Genomic DNA, 18,468 nt, shown 5'->3' on the forward strand with positions numbered 1-18,468 from the left:
ATATTTCCAGTCGGCAAATGTGTGCATGAGAACTTGCACATCAAATGGGTAACACCGTCCACTGCCTTGGGAATCATTACAGCTCAGTGGCTACGTATGGGCAGTCCAGGCACTTCTGTTGGAGAAATGATGTGGGGAGGAGGACATGGCTTAAATATTTGACTTTAAGTTGAACTAGGATGGGGCTTGATTGTCTGGGCCAGTTGGAGGACAGGACCTGGGAGAGGGAGAACTGGCTGAGGTAGAGGCATCCGTGGCTGTGGGAGCCTGAGAGTTGCTTGGACCGAGTGGAGTGGTGGCACGGGGAGGTGGAGACAGGCTGCGTTGAGGCACAGTGGTTGAGGGTTAATGTTGAGGACTAGGTCTCAACTGTTTGGGGATTCGATAGCCCACAAGTGTCTTGGCCGGAGTGGGAAGTGAGGTGGGTACAACAGCCTCACTCTTCACCAAAGGTGTATCATTTGCAGGTGGCTCTCCCCGTGGGGATTTGATGGACCAGGTGGTACACTTGGGGTGGCCTTGCCTCTTCCCCTGCATCCCCTGTTGCTGAGGTAACCCTCCACTTTTCTCTCTTTTCCCTGCTTCACAGGGGTGTGAGTGAGTTGACATTTTGCGTGAATCTGCCTTTAAAATGTGTTTGGGCTTAGTTGTTACAGGCACCAGGTTCACAGCAGACAGGGCAAGTGTTTGTGGGTCTTTGGGAGTAGGTGTGGTGATGGGAGTGCCCTTGGATGGTGGTTATTTTGATGAATGTGATGTTGATGCCTGTGTCTTGGCCTGATGCCCCTGAGTGTCATGTGATGGGCTTTTGGTTTTGCGCTCATGTGTGCCCGTTTTGTGTTGTGGTGATGGTGTCTGTGGTCTAGTACGCCTCGAGTGCTGCTGTTGTGTGCTACGTGTGGAGGACTTGGTGCCTGTGGGCTGTGCTGTATGGGCACTCTCGTCAGGTGGTGACACTGGCAGGGTGGTTGCTGGACTGGGAGCTTGTGACTGTTGAACGGCTGCCGTCACTGTGGAGGACAAAGACTGGGCAGTTCAGTTTAGGCCACCCACATCAGAAGGAATGACCTCCATGAATGCAACTACAAATGCCAACTTCTTGTCATGATCCTGGAAGGCATTCAGGAGAGCAGTCTGACCCATATACAGCTGGCGCAAAACGTCTACCATCTCCTCACTGAGGGCAGCAGGTGAGACAGGGGCAAGGGCAGCGGTGCCTGGGAGGAAGGAGACCTTACCCTTCCTAGGGCTGCGTGCAAGGACAGCACTTGGGGGAGCATCCGGGAGGGTGGGCACTGGATGAGGTGTGGCGGAAGAAGAGGCAGATCTGGAACTTCCCGTGCCCATCAACATCGAGGAGTCACCGCTGGAGTCTGAATATGTGGAGGTTTGCTGTTTCTGGGCGTGAATCACCCAGGGCACTCCTGTCCCCCTCTGAGGCGCTGGTCACATCAGTCTCAGTGAACTCATGTGTAACAGTCGTGCGAAAAGCTTCCCCACTAGTGTTGGTCCCTTGTCCTTTCCTGCCCTCGGTAGATGTTGCAAGAGACAGAGACATAGGTTCAGTATAGTAACATACTCACACACATCATATGCAAATAAAGCACAAAACTTTAAAATGTTACTCCCATGTTGAACTCCTCCATGTACTTTCAGCATGTGCTACATTTATGCAATCATCAGAAGATGCATGGAAACATGCATAGTTGATAGTAATGCTCTATGTGGCATTGGCACAGCCAAATACCTGGTCCTGTGCCTCCTTGTAACTACACATACTTTTGTCTCTAAGCATACCTACGTACCTGTAGGTGAGATAGCTATACATCAAAACATATTGTCGCTGTCACACATGGAGTCTCTTTAAGAGACCACCACCGATACAAACTCCAAAATGTCCTTTTGCAATGGCTACAAGCTCAATATATCCACCATGTTGTGCTTTGAAGCACAACTACAGTTGTACATTGGTGTCAGCTGTGTAGATGTAACAATGTATCTGTTGTGCACAGCACACATCTATGAATGCACACTAACATGATGCTCACTGCTGTTCACTGCCAGGTGATGTCTATGACACTCATGCTGCAGCATACGTCACAAAGCCCCATCTCATCTGTCAATGACAAGGGTCATGGTTTTAAACACATGAGAAACCACATGTTTTACAAATGCAGAACAGCTGCACTCAACACTGAGGCCACTTAGAAGCCATTGCATCACACTAGAGACATCACAGAGCTTTGCACTGGCTCACGACTGGTATTCATGCAGTCACTTACACCCAAATTCACACTTCACAGAATATTCACCCCCAACTTGCTGCTGATGGGCCCTCAAGCATCCATCCAGCTCTGGCTTTGTCACTGCCAAGATGCGGGCCATTAGTGGTGTCATGCTCCTGCGCGCCAACCTGCCACTCCAAGGGAGCACCTCCAGCGTCATCTGTGCCACGTTTTTGCTCAGCTGGCAGATGTCATGCCACCTCTTGTGACAGTGTGTATGCTGTCAGTTGGAGACACTCAGAGCCCACACCTTGCGTGCAGTGGCCTTCCATATCGCCTTACACAGATCACCATAGGGGTAATTTGAAAACTGTACACACATTATTTAGTACCCTTTGGACAAAATACATTTGTAATGTCACAAATGAGCATGTGAAGATTGAATGGACTATGACATCACATAGCACAGGCAATGTTTGTTCAGACTTCGACTGTCTCAAACCAGCAGTGTGGCTGCAAAACCACTGCATGCCACTCCCATTCTTCAATACAGTCATGGATATGTGAAAATAAGGCTACACACCCCATTGACATGAAGTCAGCATGCTAGGCAGTGTATCACACATTTACATTACCCAGTCTCAGACCAACATATGTTTATTTTTGCTTAAGAAGAGCTGTAAAAGTGTCCATGTTGCCATCCTCCCCACATACTCAAATGCAATTCCTAATAGGCCGTGTATGGAGCATGCTATTGGAAAAATATGGATACATGCACATTGACTTACACTCACAGGCATATACTACTGCAGAGCAACATCATGTGAGCATTCTGAGCACTTCCAAACCTTTACTCAGAAACACTTACCAGTACATCGGCGCACCATATAACGTCCCAAACTGTGAAAGGACCTCATCCACCAGGCCCTCCAGCTCCTCTGTGGTGAAAGGATGGACCCTGATGTTCTCGGTTCTTGCCATCACTGGGTCCAGAATACAGGAACAGCAGCAGTTGGTGGTGAAGAATGGCAGGCAGCAGTATCTGAATGCAAGTGAAATGTGTGGCTCTCTCACAGACATGTATAGGCCCCTGGGGTTGTTTCAGTGGTCTCTGCTGCTGCAATTGGTCTGCCTGGTTATCATCTTTCAATTGTATCCAATGACTAGGCCCGAGGTAGCCTACTGCGGATTTCAAAATTATAATGCACTACCGCTATCACGGTTCCCATTGGCTGCAATGCCATTGGCATTGGCGGTGTCACACTGCGGGGTCCAGGCGGTCGCTACCGCAATCATGCATCTTTCAATTGTACCCAATGACCAGGCCTGCAGTGGCGGAGCACGCATACAGCACCTACGCATACAGCATTATGCTCTAGCAATGGCAATAGCCAATTTTCATAATTGAATACTATACCTTTACAATGTATTATACCACCTGTTTGCAAAATTAAATGCTAGTGTGACATTCAACTCACTGATGCCTACACATGCCATGTCAGTGCACATGATTACATACATTGGCATGTACTTACTCACATGTCCCATATGATATTTGTATGCATGTACACAGATTTGGTGTGTAATGGAGTCTCATATTTGTGAACATGTCAATGTGTGAGATGGCTAATCAACCCACAGTAATGATGTTCTGACCACATAATGTGCTTATTTCACTGTGTACATTGCTGTATTCATTTTGATAGTTGCTCAGCTTACACACACTATGCTCATTGTGTAGAAAAGTTGTGCTCTGTGCAACTTAAGCAAGAAGGTGTGGCAGGTACAGCAGCTATGTAGAAGTCAGCTGTGTGGCTGTTTCCAACATGTGCTGTGTCAACTACTCCCAGGGCTGGAGACATAAGAAGTAGGAGTGTACCATTTACCATTCACATAGACAGATTCTGTTTTGCACGTAGTCAGTATACACATACTGACCACATGTACGACCACATGAGATAAAGGTGTCTCTGCATGTGACTTGTGAATTAAGCTGCTGGTACAGTCCAGTCATTGTTGGCGCTGCGTCAGTCAAGATGTAAGATGTTTGACACATCTCATAGGAGATTTAAATTGACATGTGCCCCCTTTCATATTATGTAGGAGACAACCAAATGTGCATCGTCCGTTCCCAGTGCTGGCAAAAATGGAGGATGAGGACATCATAAGGAAATTCCGTCTGGAACGCCTTACCCGTCAAGACCTATGTAGTCAGTTGGAGCCCCATCTGAGGCCTCACAGACCCTATCTGACTGCTTTGACACCAACAGTTAAGGTGATGGCGGTCCTGCATTTCTTTGCAACTGGTTCATTTCAGTACACAGTGGCCTTCGCCGGTGGGATCTCTCAACTTATGTTGAGCATGGTGCTATGTGGGATGTTTGATGTCACAACGCATACTTTTACAACGCATGCCTTTACAACAAATTTTTTACAACGCAACATCCTTTACAACGTATTCCATTACAACGCATGCCATTACAACGAATTTCCAAAAACTACCATTACAACGCATTCCATTACAACGCATACTACCTTTACAACGCATACTATTACAACGCATACCATTACAACCCATGTTTGGAAAGTATTGGATAGTATAGGGGTAAAAATTACTATTCTAACTCCAGGGGGTGCAACAGTAGGGTAAGTATTGGATAGTGTAGGGGTAAAAATTACTATTCTAACTCCAGGGGGTGCAACAGTAGGGTAAGTGTTGGATGGTGTAGGGGTAAAAATTACTATTCTAACTCCAGGGGGTGCAACAGTAGGGTAAGTGTTGGATAGTGTAAGGGTGCTATGCGTTGTGATGGTATGCATTGTAATGGTATGTGTTGTAATGGTATGCGTTGTAATGACATGCGTTGTGATGGTATGCATTGTAATGGTATGCGTTGTAATGACTGCGTTGTAATGACATGCGTTGTAATGACATGCGTTGTAATGGATCTTGCGTTGTAAAAGTTTCGTTGTAATGGAAGTGCGTTGTAAAATTTGCGTTGTAAAGGTTGTTTCCCGCTATGTGATGTCCTGTCCGCAATGATGACATACAAGGACCGCTACATCCACTTCCCCAGGAGACATGAATTGGCAGGTGTGAAGGGTGATTTTTATGATCTTGGACATTGACTGCACACGTGTTGGCCTAGTTCCACCACAAGCATGTGAGCACATCTACCGGAACAGGAAACATTTCCATTCCATTAATGTGCAAGTGGTATGCCAAGCGGATAAGATGATCTCCCATGTCTGTGCCAAATTCCCCGGTTCTACACATGACTCCTACATACTGCGTAACAGCATCATCCCACAACTGATGGCAAATCTGCATCCAGAGCGTGCATGGCTTGTTGGTGAGTACGCAGAGTCAAGTAGAGTGCTGTATGTGTGACATTCTGTTCTCAACTACTGTTTATATTACAAAATTGCTCTCAGTATCTCACACCTAAGTAACTCTGCGTATCCCAACCGGCCTTGGTTTCTGAGCCCACTGAGGAATCCAAGTACCCCCGGGTGAAGTCTGCTACAATGATGCACATGGGAGGACACGTTGTGTGGTGGAGCGTACTTTTGGGCTTCTAAAGTCTAGATTCCGGTGTCTGGACAACAGCTTAGGTACACTACTCTGCTCTCCGCAAAAGGTGTGTCAGATCAAAGTTGCATGCTGCATGCTCCACAACCTGGCCTTGCGCAAATAGATTCTCCTGCTCCTGGATGATGATGAGCAGCAGATGCTCCTCCTGCAAATCAACACATGCCCAGTGACGACGATAGTGGGGAAGAGGAAGGTGTTGACCTGCTTCAACAGCTCATCGACAACTACTTTCCTTGAGTGTAAGTGACATTGTACACCAGTGACATTGTCTGTTGTCTTTGATGGTAATGGAAATGCATAGATGATCTTTTTGACTGCTGGCTGTTGTTGGCTCTGTGCTAATGGCTGATGGGTGTGGCACTGGGTATTTCTTTCCACGTACCTCATGTCTACGTTGTTGCTCATTGTCATGTGTGTTGGATTCTGTACATTGTTGACTAGTGGTGTGTTTTAGCTGTAATGGTATCATCTGACAAGTAAATGTCATTCTCTTGTGTTTTTCTAGGTTGCCTAACCCTTATCAATGCCTCGTCACAATCAGAGCGTGTGGTACATTGGAATCTGAGTTGACATTGTACATACTGTGATAAGCATGGAGCTGACACAAAGACATTGGTGTGTAAATGAATGAATGAATGATGAATGAATGATGATTGAATGATTGCGCATTTGTATAGCGCATGGCTACTCTTAGGCATCCCAGCGCATTAAGTCCATAGTCATTCCTCCAGCTCAAGGAAACAAGGTTTAAGCTGTTTCCTGAATGTAAGATAGTTAGATTCCCGTCGGATGGCATTGGGAAGCTGGTTCCAAACTTTTGCAGCGTGAAGGGAGAAACGACGGCCACCCATCCTAGTCCTTTTAATCCTGGGGATTGTTAGCAGCTTCTTATGGTTTGATCTGAGAGTCCGTGGAATATGGTGGGGCTGAAACATGGGTTGGAGCAAGGCAGGCCCAGAATCAGAAATGGATTTATGGACAGTGCACATAGCTTTGAACCAAATCCTTTGCTGCACTGGAAGCCAGTGCAGCTGATGTAATGCAGATTTGGCCGAGCTACGTTTAGGCACATCCATAAGCAGGCGAGCAGCACAGTTTTGTACTGTTTGCAAGACTTTGATAGTTCCCAAAGGGGCACCCAGATACACTGCATTCGCGTAGTGAAGACGTGACAAGATGAGTGATTGGACCAACAAACGCCTGGCTACAAAAGAGAGAAGATTTAAAATCTTTCTAAGAAGTCTAATAAGACCATAGCAGATTACCGCAACCTTGCGTGCATGTATCAGGAAATTAAGGTTGGGGTCCAACCAGACACCCAAACTTTTGATTTGCTTCTTGGGGGGGGGAAGGCCACCCAAGACAGCTCAGCCACCAAGGATCTAAATTGTTGGGTGCCATATGCCCCAGCATCATTATTTCGGTCTTTGAACCATTAAGCTTCAAAAACGATGTATCCATCCATTCAAGGACTTTACCAAGGCATGCGGAGAGGTTAGAGCCAGAGGTGTCATTTCTGGAAAGGGCGACTACCAACTGGGTATCGTCAGCGTAGGTGACCAACTGAACCCCCCAGGGAAGAACCATCTGAGCCAATGGCCTCATGTAGATGTTAAACATGGTAGGACTTAAAGAGGATCCCTGGGGGACGCCGTACTGCAGGGGAATCTGCTTCGAGATTGCCTCCTCCTCAAAAACAGCAAAATTTATGTCTGTGAGAAAGGACTGGAGCCAGTTTAAAGCCAACCCTGATACCCCAACGTCACTCAGCCTCTGCATCATTATCGAGTTATTGACGGTATCGAAAGCCACGCTTAAGTCCAATAAAATAATAGCGGCACAGATTCCGGCATCCACTATTTTCCTCACCTCTTCGATTGCGGCAATGAGAGCCGTCTCCGTGCCTTGTTTACATCTAAAACCCGTCTGAGTGGGATGTAGGGCATTATTAATTTCCAGAACGGAAGGTAATAGGGTGTTAACATGTTTTTCGGCCAATTTACCTATACCAGGTAACAAGGAGATGGGACGATAGTTAGCCCAGTCTTCTGGATCTAGATTAGGTTTCTTTAGGAGTGCCTTGACTCTTGCCTGTTTCCAGGAAGGTGGTACCAGCCCCGCTGCCAGGGAGCAGTTAATTATGTCTCGCAAAACTGGAGAGACAGTTTCCGAGGCTTTCTTAAGAATAGTCGGAGGGCAGCATCGGCCGGTGATCCAGATTTAAGGTTCCCCAGCAAACGCTGGAGAATGGGTAGGTCAAGGGGAGTGAATTCCTCCAATCTCACCAATCCTACCAGGGGGCAAGGGGTGCTATGGGTTCCACCTGATGAAACCGCGAGTATATGTTGGAAACCTTCTCAGCAAAAAAGGTTGCTAGCTCATCACACCGATTCTGTGCGTTAGATGGTCCTTTAAGAGGACCTGTAGGAGAAACCAGAGATTTAAAAATTTTAAAAATTTCCCTCGGGGAATTAGTGGCAGAGGTAATCTTGTCTAGATAATAACTGGATTGTGTAGTTTTTATTTTATTTTTGTAGGATCGAAGGGCTGCTCTATAATTACTTTTGCCAACTTCTGAGAAGTCCTTCCTCCACTTCCTTTCTAACTGTTTGCAGGATTGCTTAAGTGTTTTTAATTCCGGAGTGTACCATGCTTTTTTATTGACGCCAATGCGGTGACAGAATTCTGTTTTCGGGAGAGTAAGGTCCAAAGAGGATTCCAGCCAATTATCAAAAGATGCATTTGCCATTATAGGATTGGTGCTAATAGCTGGAACGGCCCGACTAAGGTTCGTAACCCATTCCTCCAATGGCAACTTAGACCAAACACGACTCAGTTTTTTTGTTTTTATAGCTGGAAGTGCCAGATCTTGGGGGGGGCAAGAGAAAGACAGGAGAACATGATCTGACCAAGGAACCACAGTGGACTCCCTCAGGCTGATATTATCAAGGTTGGTGAAAAAATTGTCTAACAGATGACCTGCTCTGTGCGTAGGTCCAGTGACGATTTGTCTCAGTTGGAGCACGTCTAATCCTGCCATAAGACTTTGGGAGGCAGGGGCGTCGGGTTCATCAAGATGGATGTTAAAATTCCCCAAAATAGGAAAATTGGGGGTGGAGCTTGCATGATTAATAGCAATATTAGGAAGATCATTACAAAAGTTGGCGTGTACTCCTGGGGGACGATATAAAAGAATCCCTGATAGAGTACAAGTGTGTGAAAACTTGATAGAAAGCAAAAAACTCTCACAATCAGAGATAGCGCAGCTGGTTAATCTACAACAGTAGGTATTTTTATAAATAATTGCAATTCCTCCGCCCTGGCCCTTATCTCGGTCCTGTCTCAAAATGGCATAATTTGGGGGTACAGCCTTGACCACATCTGGATCGGAGGAGGCATTCGTCCAAGTTTCTGTTAAGAAGAGACCATCGGGGCATCGCTCTTCTAATAACATGCTTAGTTCAGTTGCATGTTTGGGGAGGGAGCGGCAGTTGAGTAATGCTAGGGAATATACCATAGTGGTACCACTAGATGACGTGGGGGGTTCAAAGGACGAAAGGTCATATTTACAGCAAGGACACGCACTGTGTCTCTTTTCATGTAGTATGAGGTTTGTACATTTAGAATTTCTCTTTCCCCTGAGAGCCAAAAGCTGTTCCCTATTGTACCTCAAAATCCCTGTCCCTGTAGGGGTTTGTTCATGGGTGCTGGCCCCTGGGCCCGTCCTGGCGCGGACGGGCGCAGTCGGGCTCTCCTTTGGCGCTCCTTTGGCGCGGTAACGGCGCATCCGCTGTTCGCATCCGCTGTTCGCATCCGCTGCGATGAGGCATGCTCGCCTTTTTTATACCAATGCAGGTCGCGTCCCAACCACTAGCCCGCTACCCTGATTCCCTCCAAGATGGCCGCTCGATAGTCCGGCAGCCGCCGAGGCGTGTGAACACTCAGCACCTACTCGGCTGAGTGAGGGTGGATGGGGGTAAGTCCTTTTTTAAAAAAAATAGCAAAATGCCAAAGAGTGATAATTAAAATGAAAGAACGCGCAGCAACTCAAACTCCCGGCTTCCGCCTCAGGAGTGACTAGAACTCGCACCGTGCAAGGAAACCCCTGTTTTATACCAATGCAGGTCGCGTCCCAACCCCTAGCCCGCTACCCTGATTCCCTCCAAGATGGCCGCTCGATAGTCCGGCAGCCGCCCAGGCATGTGAACACCCAGCACCTACTCGGCTGAGTGAGGGTGGATGTGGGGTAAGTCCTTTTTTAAAAATAATAGCAAAATGCCAAAGAGTGATAATTAAAATGAAAGAATGCGCAGCAACTCAAACTCCGGGCTTCCACCTCAGGAGTGACTAGAACTCACGCCGTGCAATGAAACCCCTGTTTTATACCAATGCAGGTCGCGTCCCAACCACTAGCCTGCTACCCTGATTCCCTCCAAGATGGCCGCTCGATAGTCCGGCAGCCGCGAGGCGTGTGAACACTCAGCACCTACTCGGCTGAGTGAGGGTGGATGTGGGGTAAGTCCTTTTTTAAAAACAATAGCAAAATGTCAAAGAGTGATAATTAAAATGAAAGAACGCGCAGAAACTCAAACTCCCGGCTTCCGCCTCAGGAGTGACTAGAACTTGCTCCCTGCAAGGAAACTCCTGTTTTATACCAGTGCAGGTCGCCTCCCAACCACTAGCCCGCTACCCTGATTCCCTCCAAGATGGCCGCTTGATAGTCCGGCAGCCGCCGAGGCGTGTGAACACTCAGCATCTACTCGGCTGAGTGAGGGTGGATGTGGGGTAAGTCTTTTTTTAAAAACAATAGCAAAATGCTAAAGAGTGATAATTAAGATGAAAGAACGTGCAGCTACTCAAACTCCCGGCTTCCGCCTCAGGAGTGACTAGAACTTGCGCCGTGCAAGGAAACCCCTGTTTTATACCAATGCAGGTTGTGTCCCAACCACTAGCCCGCTACCCTGATTCCCTCCAAGATGGCCGCTCGATAGTCTGACAGCCGCCGAGGCGTGTGAACACTCAGCACCTACTCGGCTGAGTGAGGGTGGATGTGGGGTAAGTCCTTTTTTAAAAACAATAGCAACATGCCAAAGAGTGATAATTAAAATGAAAGAACGTGCAGCAACTCAAACTCCCGGCTTCCGCCTCAGGAGTGACTAGAACTGTGTAAAGAGTGTTTATTTACAATAGTATTTGTGACAGAGAAGTGATTGTTTTAGTGCTGGCTGCCTGTACACATGCCCCACAGAAATACTGCTAGCTACCTTTGAGGTGATTCAGAGGAAGGAAATGTTAGATCTATGAGACATGTGTTGGGAAGAGTGTGTTGTACGGAATTGCATTTAGGTCTAGGATGTGGAGCTTTGTAGTTGTACAAGACATAGCAGTGTAATGAGAGAAATGTGTTGGTACTTACCAGCCTCCACTCCCCCGGGTATTCCTGTGAGACTCTCTGGATGCAGTATGGCAAGCACCTTTTCCTCCCATTTGGTGAATGTTAGTGGTGGAATGGGAGGACCACCACCAGTCCTCTGAGCCGGCTCATGGTTCTTGTTGGCATGCTTTTTCACCCTGCTCTTGAGGTCATGCCACCTCCTCTTGATATCACACAGGGTACGCAGGGTGGTCCCTACTGCATTGACTTTGTTGACTATCGTTTCCCACATTTGATTTTTGATGGCTTCTAGAGTCTGTTTGACCATGCTTCCAAACAAATGTGGTTTTAGTTTGATTTTCTCATCTACCATGCCTGACAACTCCTTGTCAGTGAATTTGGGTATCTTCTTCTGTGCCATGGTGTGTGATGTGCAAATGGGTGAGAAGTGCAGGTGTGAAGGTGGTGGTGGTGATGTGTGTGGTGGGTGTGGTTGTGATGGTGTGATGTGTGCTGATTTGCCTCTCCTTTGTGATGTGGGGTTGGGCACTTCAGTTCTGGATTTGTGCAAAGTATTCTCTGCAGGGAACGGGTTGGTTTTATACTCAGCTATGTGGGTGGGTCAAAATGAAGGAATAATGTCAGGAGTGTTATCTGGGTTTACCTGGGATTTGTATATTTTAATTGCCATGGTGCTGTGTCAGATGTTTTTGGAGGCTGCACCAGGAAAACAGCCACACTTGGTATCCTTGGTGTGTGGTTGCTTTCGACAGCCATTCCTCTTTCCGTGCGACCACAGCGGTCTGGATGCAATTTTTTTTTTTCGGGAACAACTGATTGTTCTGCTGGCACCGCTGGCACCACCATCATATCATAATTTTACTTGCAGTCATTCTGCTGGTCGAACAACGGTTTGGGGTGTTTCCGCAGCAATTCCATCTGAGGCGGTACGATTTTTCAAGTAGTGCATCCTAATCTGACTGCCGGTTTTTCCCGCAGTACATGCAGATGGTTATTTTCCACTACCACGGCGGTCGGAATGCTTTTCTGTCGGCCATCGTAATCGACCCCCAAGTGTGGAATATGCTACAAACAGTCAATCTTCCTTTCAATTAAACAAATGACAGCATTTTTCTATGTCCCTGCCACTAATGTAGCTAACCACTACAATTTACTAATAGAAAGCCCTTTCTACCAACAAAATGAACACAAATTGAGGACCTGATTTAGATTTTGGCGGACAGGTTACTCTATCACAACAGTGACGGATATTCCATCTGCCGAGATATAAATCCCATAGGATATTATGGGATTTATATTTTGGTGGACGGGATATCTGTCTCTGTTGTGATGGAGTAACTCGTCAGCTGAAATCTAAATCAGGCCCTAAGTCCCTTAATGGATTATTTTGAACATACTTGGGTTGGCAAACTACATCGCTGGGGGCTCACACACCAAACCAAATACCTCATGGAATATCTATGAGAGCACCTTGACACATTCCAGACTACACTAGGCAGAGCCCAATCTACACTGTATAAATGTATAGATGCCCAGCAAAAAGAGCGAATGAAGCAATCTGTAGCCCAAATTGCACCTAAACTTAGCAAACAAACCAAAAGAATGGTCTGCCATGCTACAATGAAAATAACACCCTTCATAAACAACAAAAAGCATAACATAAAATAAACTGTAACGTACAAAACTCCCATAAATGTATAGTATAATCCTAGGCAACATTATTAATCATTTATAGTATAAATAATAAACATAATATTTTGTTACATCAGTCAAAACATTAAATAAAACTCCAATTTTTAATGAGACTGGTAAAATTATATATATTGCTTATATGAAAAATCTAAACCCCACCAACCCAAAACCTCAAACAGCTAACTCAATCAATTGTGTAAAATAATTATAACACATAAAGTACACAATATCAAATACCAATCACATAACATTTGATGATAAAATGTAACATTTCCCACCCACAAGAAAATAAATTATATATGAATTAGTTTTCTGTAGCTGCAGACCATCCTCATTAACCATGTGATCAAAAAGTATAATCCACCAAAAACTGAAATATTATTCAAAAAGCCCAAAAAGGGTTTAAAAAAAGAAACGCTCCTGGAAACCTGAAAAACAGGAGGTTAAAGTAAAAAAATATTTCTTTTTTAGAACCCAAAACAGATTTCTCCAATCCAAATGCACATAGAACATGTTCATAAACGAAAACCTGCAAAGTAAAACAAAAAACCCACCCGCAAAAAACAGTACAATTAAAAAAGGCATACACAGGACACTTAATCACCAAAAAACAAGTAACATGTCAAAAAATTGGCACATTACTAAAACACTGTCCAAAAACCTAAACCAACACACTAGTGAAAACCAATATAATTACTACAAATAACTGTACTAAACCCCACAAACAACACTATAACTATTCTCTAGAACTCCTCCTTCATCCACCAACCCTCAACACCATAAACAAAACTTAAAAAAGGACTTACTTGTTCCAACAAACAGCAGCACCTTCATGTGATCCAGATACCGGAGAATTGATGAAATATGACACAAATAGACTACGAAATGGAAGGTAGAAGTAAGTTAAAAATGGTTGACTCTCTCCATAGAAATAAATGGGAAAAAAGTGAAACATTTTATAAACATGTAAAAAATTGTAAAGCATAAATTAAATAACAGTATTAAAATGTACAAATATTTAATAAATTATAAAAAAGTATGTTAAGTATAAAACAACTGAATTAATGTTAAACAATAGAAAAATCTGAAGAATGTACAACATACAATAATATCTAAATATGATTTACATTGTTTATTTAAAGTAATAGTAAAAAAGTATGAACAGCTGTTTTCTATATCAACATATACCCCCCTCGGTTAGCCTTCGCTGTACCCATCACTCCTAAGCCCAGCCATTGAGCCCCCATCCCTGGGAATGAGAGAGGAACAAGAGAATTCACAAGTCAAGAGATCGAGAATATCAAGACAGTGTTAGGCTACCAGGTAGGATTTCTTAAGCGGTCCCCTCAATCAGACCGCCAGTCTAGGTCCATCCTTTACACCCAGGTTCATCCCTACACCGATGGCCGAGGAACCCTTTTAGCACACATTAATACCATTATCTTACTCTGTTACCACAACCCAATTAACTCTCCTATCCCAATCTTGAAACAGCACCCCTCCACCCAACTATATCCCCCCATGGCACCATCATAGAAAGGCACAGTCTAACACATACAATTTCCTCAAAATCTCTCCACCCAGAAACACTAATTACAGACATTTACTACAGTTCAACATACAAAAGCCTTTTAGCAGATTTCATCTTCTACACCAAGAAGCATGCCAAATGGAGGGAAAACTTCCTAAAGCACCTGAATGTTACCAACACAAACAATATCCCCTTATGGATCCAAACTCACCATATCCCCATTCCAAAAATATGAACTGTTCATATCCTTATACAGAAATGGGAACATCCTAATGCAAATCTCAGAACAGAACCTCTCCATCTTTGCCGCCATCACTGAGGGCGAGGCGCCACGGCGGACACGCCCACCTCAGCTGGCCACACCCCCATGCTCCTTCTCACACGGACATAAAAGATGTGCCTTGCCAGGAAGCGCAGCGGACGGGCGCAGCGGGCGCGCCGTCAGCGCGCCGAAGGCGCGCCAAAGGCAAGCCCGTCTGGGCCCGTCCGGGCCTGGACCGGACCCAGGGCCAGTCCCCCTGCCTCTTCCTCTAAACCCACCCGCATCTGCTGGACTACTGCCCAACTATACCTACTCAACACGCGCTCATGCCCGACCTGCCCTCGCTGCATCCCCAATCATCTGGAATCCGCCCATTATCTTTGCCCACTATGCAACTTTACACTCCCGCCCTGCCAACCTCGTCTCTCCCCTTGCCCACCTCCACAATCATCCTCCTCTAATCAGTATACCCTACGAGCAGGTCTGATCAATTGCCGATCTCTTCCCCGCCACGCCAGTGACATCTGGATGTCCCTCTCGTCTGATGAATGGGATATCCTTTTCCTAACTGAGTCTTGGATCACAGACTCTTCCTCGCCGGATATTTATCTGGCTACCCCCCCAGGTTATGACATCAAATGCCTGAATCGGGCCGGAGGTAAGTCTGGTGGTGGTCTAGCTGTCATATTCAAATCCTCCTTCCAACTGACTTTCACTAAACTTACCGAAATAGGTACAATTGAAGCTATGTACTTTTCAATCTCCGACTCCGCGTCAGCAATCCTAGCTGGCACTTTAGTTTACTGTCCCCCCCCCGTCACCGTCCCCTCCCTCACTGCCCTTGTCCACTTATTGGCCGATCTATCTATTAAACATCAAAATTTCATTGTCCTGGGCGATTTTAACCTCCACATCGACAACCCGCTTTGCGTCAAGGCTACTAACCTGGTGGACACCATGGATAGCCTCAATCTTAAACAACTGGTTGTAGGTCCCACTCATGTGGCTGGCCACACCCTGGACCTCATATTCGCCAACTTCCCGTTCATCACTGTCCTTCAGCCTCTCCCTCTGACCTGGACCGATCACTACTTCGTCCCATTCTCTTTCACTTTAGGACGCAAATCTGCCCCAATGGCCCTTAGGAAGGAACTGGGAAGAAAGTGGCATAAGGTCACCTGCGCTACCCTGGATCCACTATTCCACTTTCAGTCGGAGTCCCTCTCCCCGGACATTGATGAAAATGTCTCCAGATTGAATTCTACTCTCATCAAAGCTATTGATTCTATTGCCCCCCAGATAACCATTTCCTCCTCCAGGTCGCGACCCTCAGCTCCCTGGTTCTCCACCCCCCTTCGGGAGGAGAAAAGCAGATGTAAGGCTCTAGAACGCAAGTGGAGACTTAATTACGACCCTGAAGCCAAACATCTCTACAGAACGGCCCTAAAACATTTTCTTAAACTTAAAAAATGTGCGATGAAAGATCACTTTGCCGCTCAAATTAATAAAGCCAAAAATTCATCTAAAACGCTCTTTAACATCGTCAAAGACTTTATTAACCCTCCGGCTAGGGCCCCCCAGAACACCGCCAGTCAGGTTCTTTGCGAGGGACTCTCAGATTTCTTTCTGGATAAAATTAACAAACTCTGTGTTTCCTTCCCCACAGAGTCTGTCACTCCATCTCCCCCTATCTGTCCCCCTGAGTCCCCATCCTTCCTGGCATTCAATAAACTCAACCTGGACGAGGCTATCAGATTACTCATTGGTTGTAAATCTGGTGCCCCCTCCGATCCGATCCCCGCTAAAATCATGGGAGAATTGGCGCCCTCATTGGCCTGCCCTTTTCTCTCCGTCTGGAATGCTTCCCTTCACCATGGCTTCTTCCCTACCACCTGGAAGGAGGCATTGGTGATCCCCATTCTTAAGAAGGCAGACGCAGACCCCGCTGTCTTTTCCAACTACCGTCCCATCTCCCTTCTTCCTAAACCCGCCAAGGTCCTGGAGAAAGCCGTACAGCTCCAACTTACGGACTATCTAGAAAACCACTCTCTGCTCCATGGATCCCAATCCGGTTTCAGAGCAGGATTCAGTACCGAGACAGCCCTGCTGGAGGTGTCTGAGACCATCCGGGAGTGCGTGGACAGGGGCGAGGAGGCCATGTTGGTTCTCCTCGACCTGTCCGCAGCATTCGACACGGTTTCGCACTCCATCCTCCTGGATCGCCTCAAGCAGATAGGCATTGGTGGCACTGCCCTCGGCTGGATCAAGTCCTTCCTCTCATCCAGAAGTCAAAGGGTACTGCTACGCCCTTTCAAGTCAGAGAAAAAACCTCTGTCTTGTGGGGTGCCGCAGGGCTCCGCCCTAAGCCCCCTGTTCTTCAACGTCTATCTGGCCCCCTTGGCGGACGTGGTGGAATCTTACGGAGTCAGGGTGGTCTCTTACGCTGACGACACACAGCTGGTGTTCTCCTTTAGGGACCATTCGGACTCCGCATTTCTCCACTTCCGCCAATGCCTCCTTAACATCAGTGGCTGGATGACTACGAACCACCTCAGATTGAACGCAGACAAAACAGAGGTTCTGTTTTTCAATCAGAAAACCTCTATCCCCTCTCCTTGGTGGTGGCCTACGGCTCTTGATCCTGCCCCATCCCCGGTTCACTCGGCACGGAACCTTGGCTTCCAATTTGATGATTCCTTGTCATGTAAAACGCAGATCAACAAAGTTACTTCCGCCTGCTTCATGAAACTACGCATGATAAGAAAGATCCTTCCGTACCTCCCCATGGACTCCCGCCGTACAGTTACCCAGGCCCTTATCACGTCCCACCTGGACTATGCCAATAGCCTCTATGCAGGGGCCCCCCAGTACCTGATTGGTCGGCTGCAGATCGTCCAGAATGCTGCAGCCAGACTGATCGGTAATATCCCGTACCGTCAATCTGTCTCTGCATACCGGAGGAAACTCCACTGGCTTCCGGTGGCTAGCCGCATCCAGTTTAAGGTCCTCACTCTTACCTATCGAGCCGTCAACAACCTCGGTCCTACTTACCTGCAAAATCGGGTCCTGATATCTCGCTCCACCAGATCCCTGAGATCCAATGACCTCCGCCTCCTGATCTCGCCCCGTTTCAGACTGTCTAGAACCGGTGGCAGAGGTTTCGGTGTCATTGCTGCCAGGCTCTGGAATTCCCTTCCGCTTGAGCTGAGGGTCTGTCCCTCTGAAACCATCTTCCGAGCCAAACTTAAAACCTGGCTTTTTTCCGGACTCTAGTTTCCCCCTCATATCCTTCTTTTTCACTTCCCCTTTTCACTTGGGTACCCCTGGATTTTAGCGCCGGGACACCCCCCAGGGGGTAGCTGCGCGCTCTACAAACTCCATAAAATAAATAAATAAATACATTTCTCCACTCTGTTCCTCCATGTCATCCACTCTGAAACCCACTCAGCTTCCTCCCCCAGAATATATCCCCACACTCTCTCCTTACCCAGTAGAACTTATCTCTCCCAATCCCAATCCCAATGCTCCAACCCTACCTACAACCTTCCTACATCCTTTCACATCCCCAACTCCCATGAAGCCATGGTCATACGACAAGAAATACCTCCTCCTCCATCTAGGCCCACTTCCCCTGCACAATTGGACCAAATGAACACACCTGAATCTCCACAGCCTTCAAACCACATCAGGCCAGATCCAACTACAGCTGGCTGAGGATGACCAACAAACTACCCCACTCCCTGCCACAGATCCCACCGCCTCCCAACT

The sequence above is a fragment of the Lissotriton helveticus genome, chromosome 9 (assembly GCF_964261635.1).
Source record: "Lissotriton helveticus chromosome 9, aLisHel1.1, whole genome shotgun sequence".
In the NCBI taxonomy this organism is placed as follows: domain Eukaryota; kingdom Metazoa; phylum Chordata; class Amphibia; order Caudata; family Salamandridae; genus Lissotriton; species Lissotriton helveticus.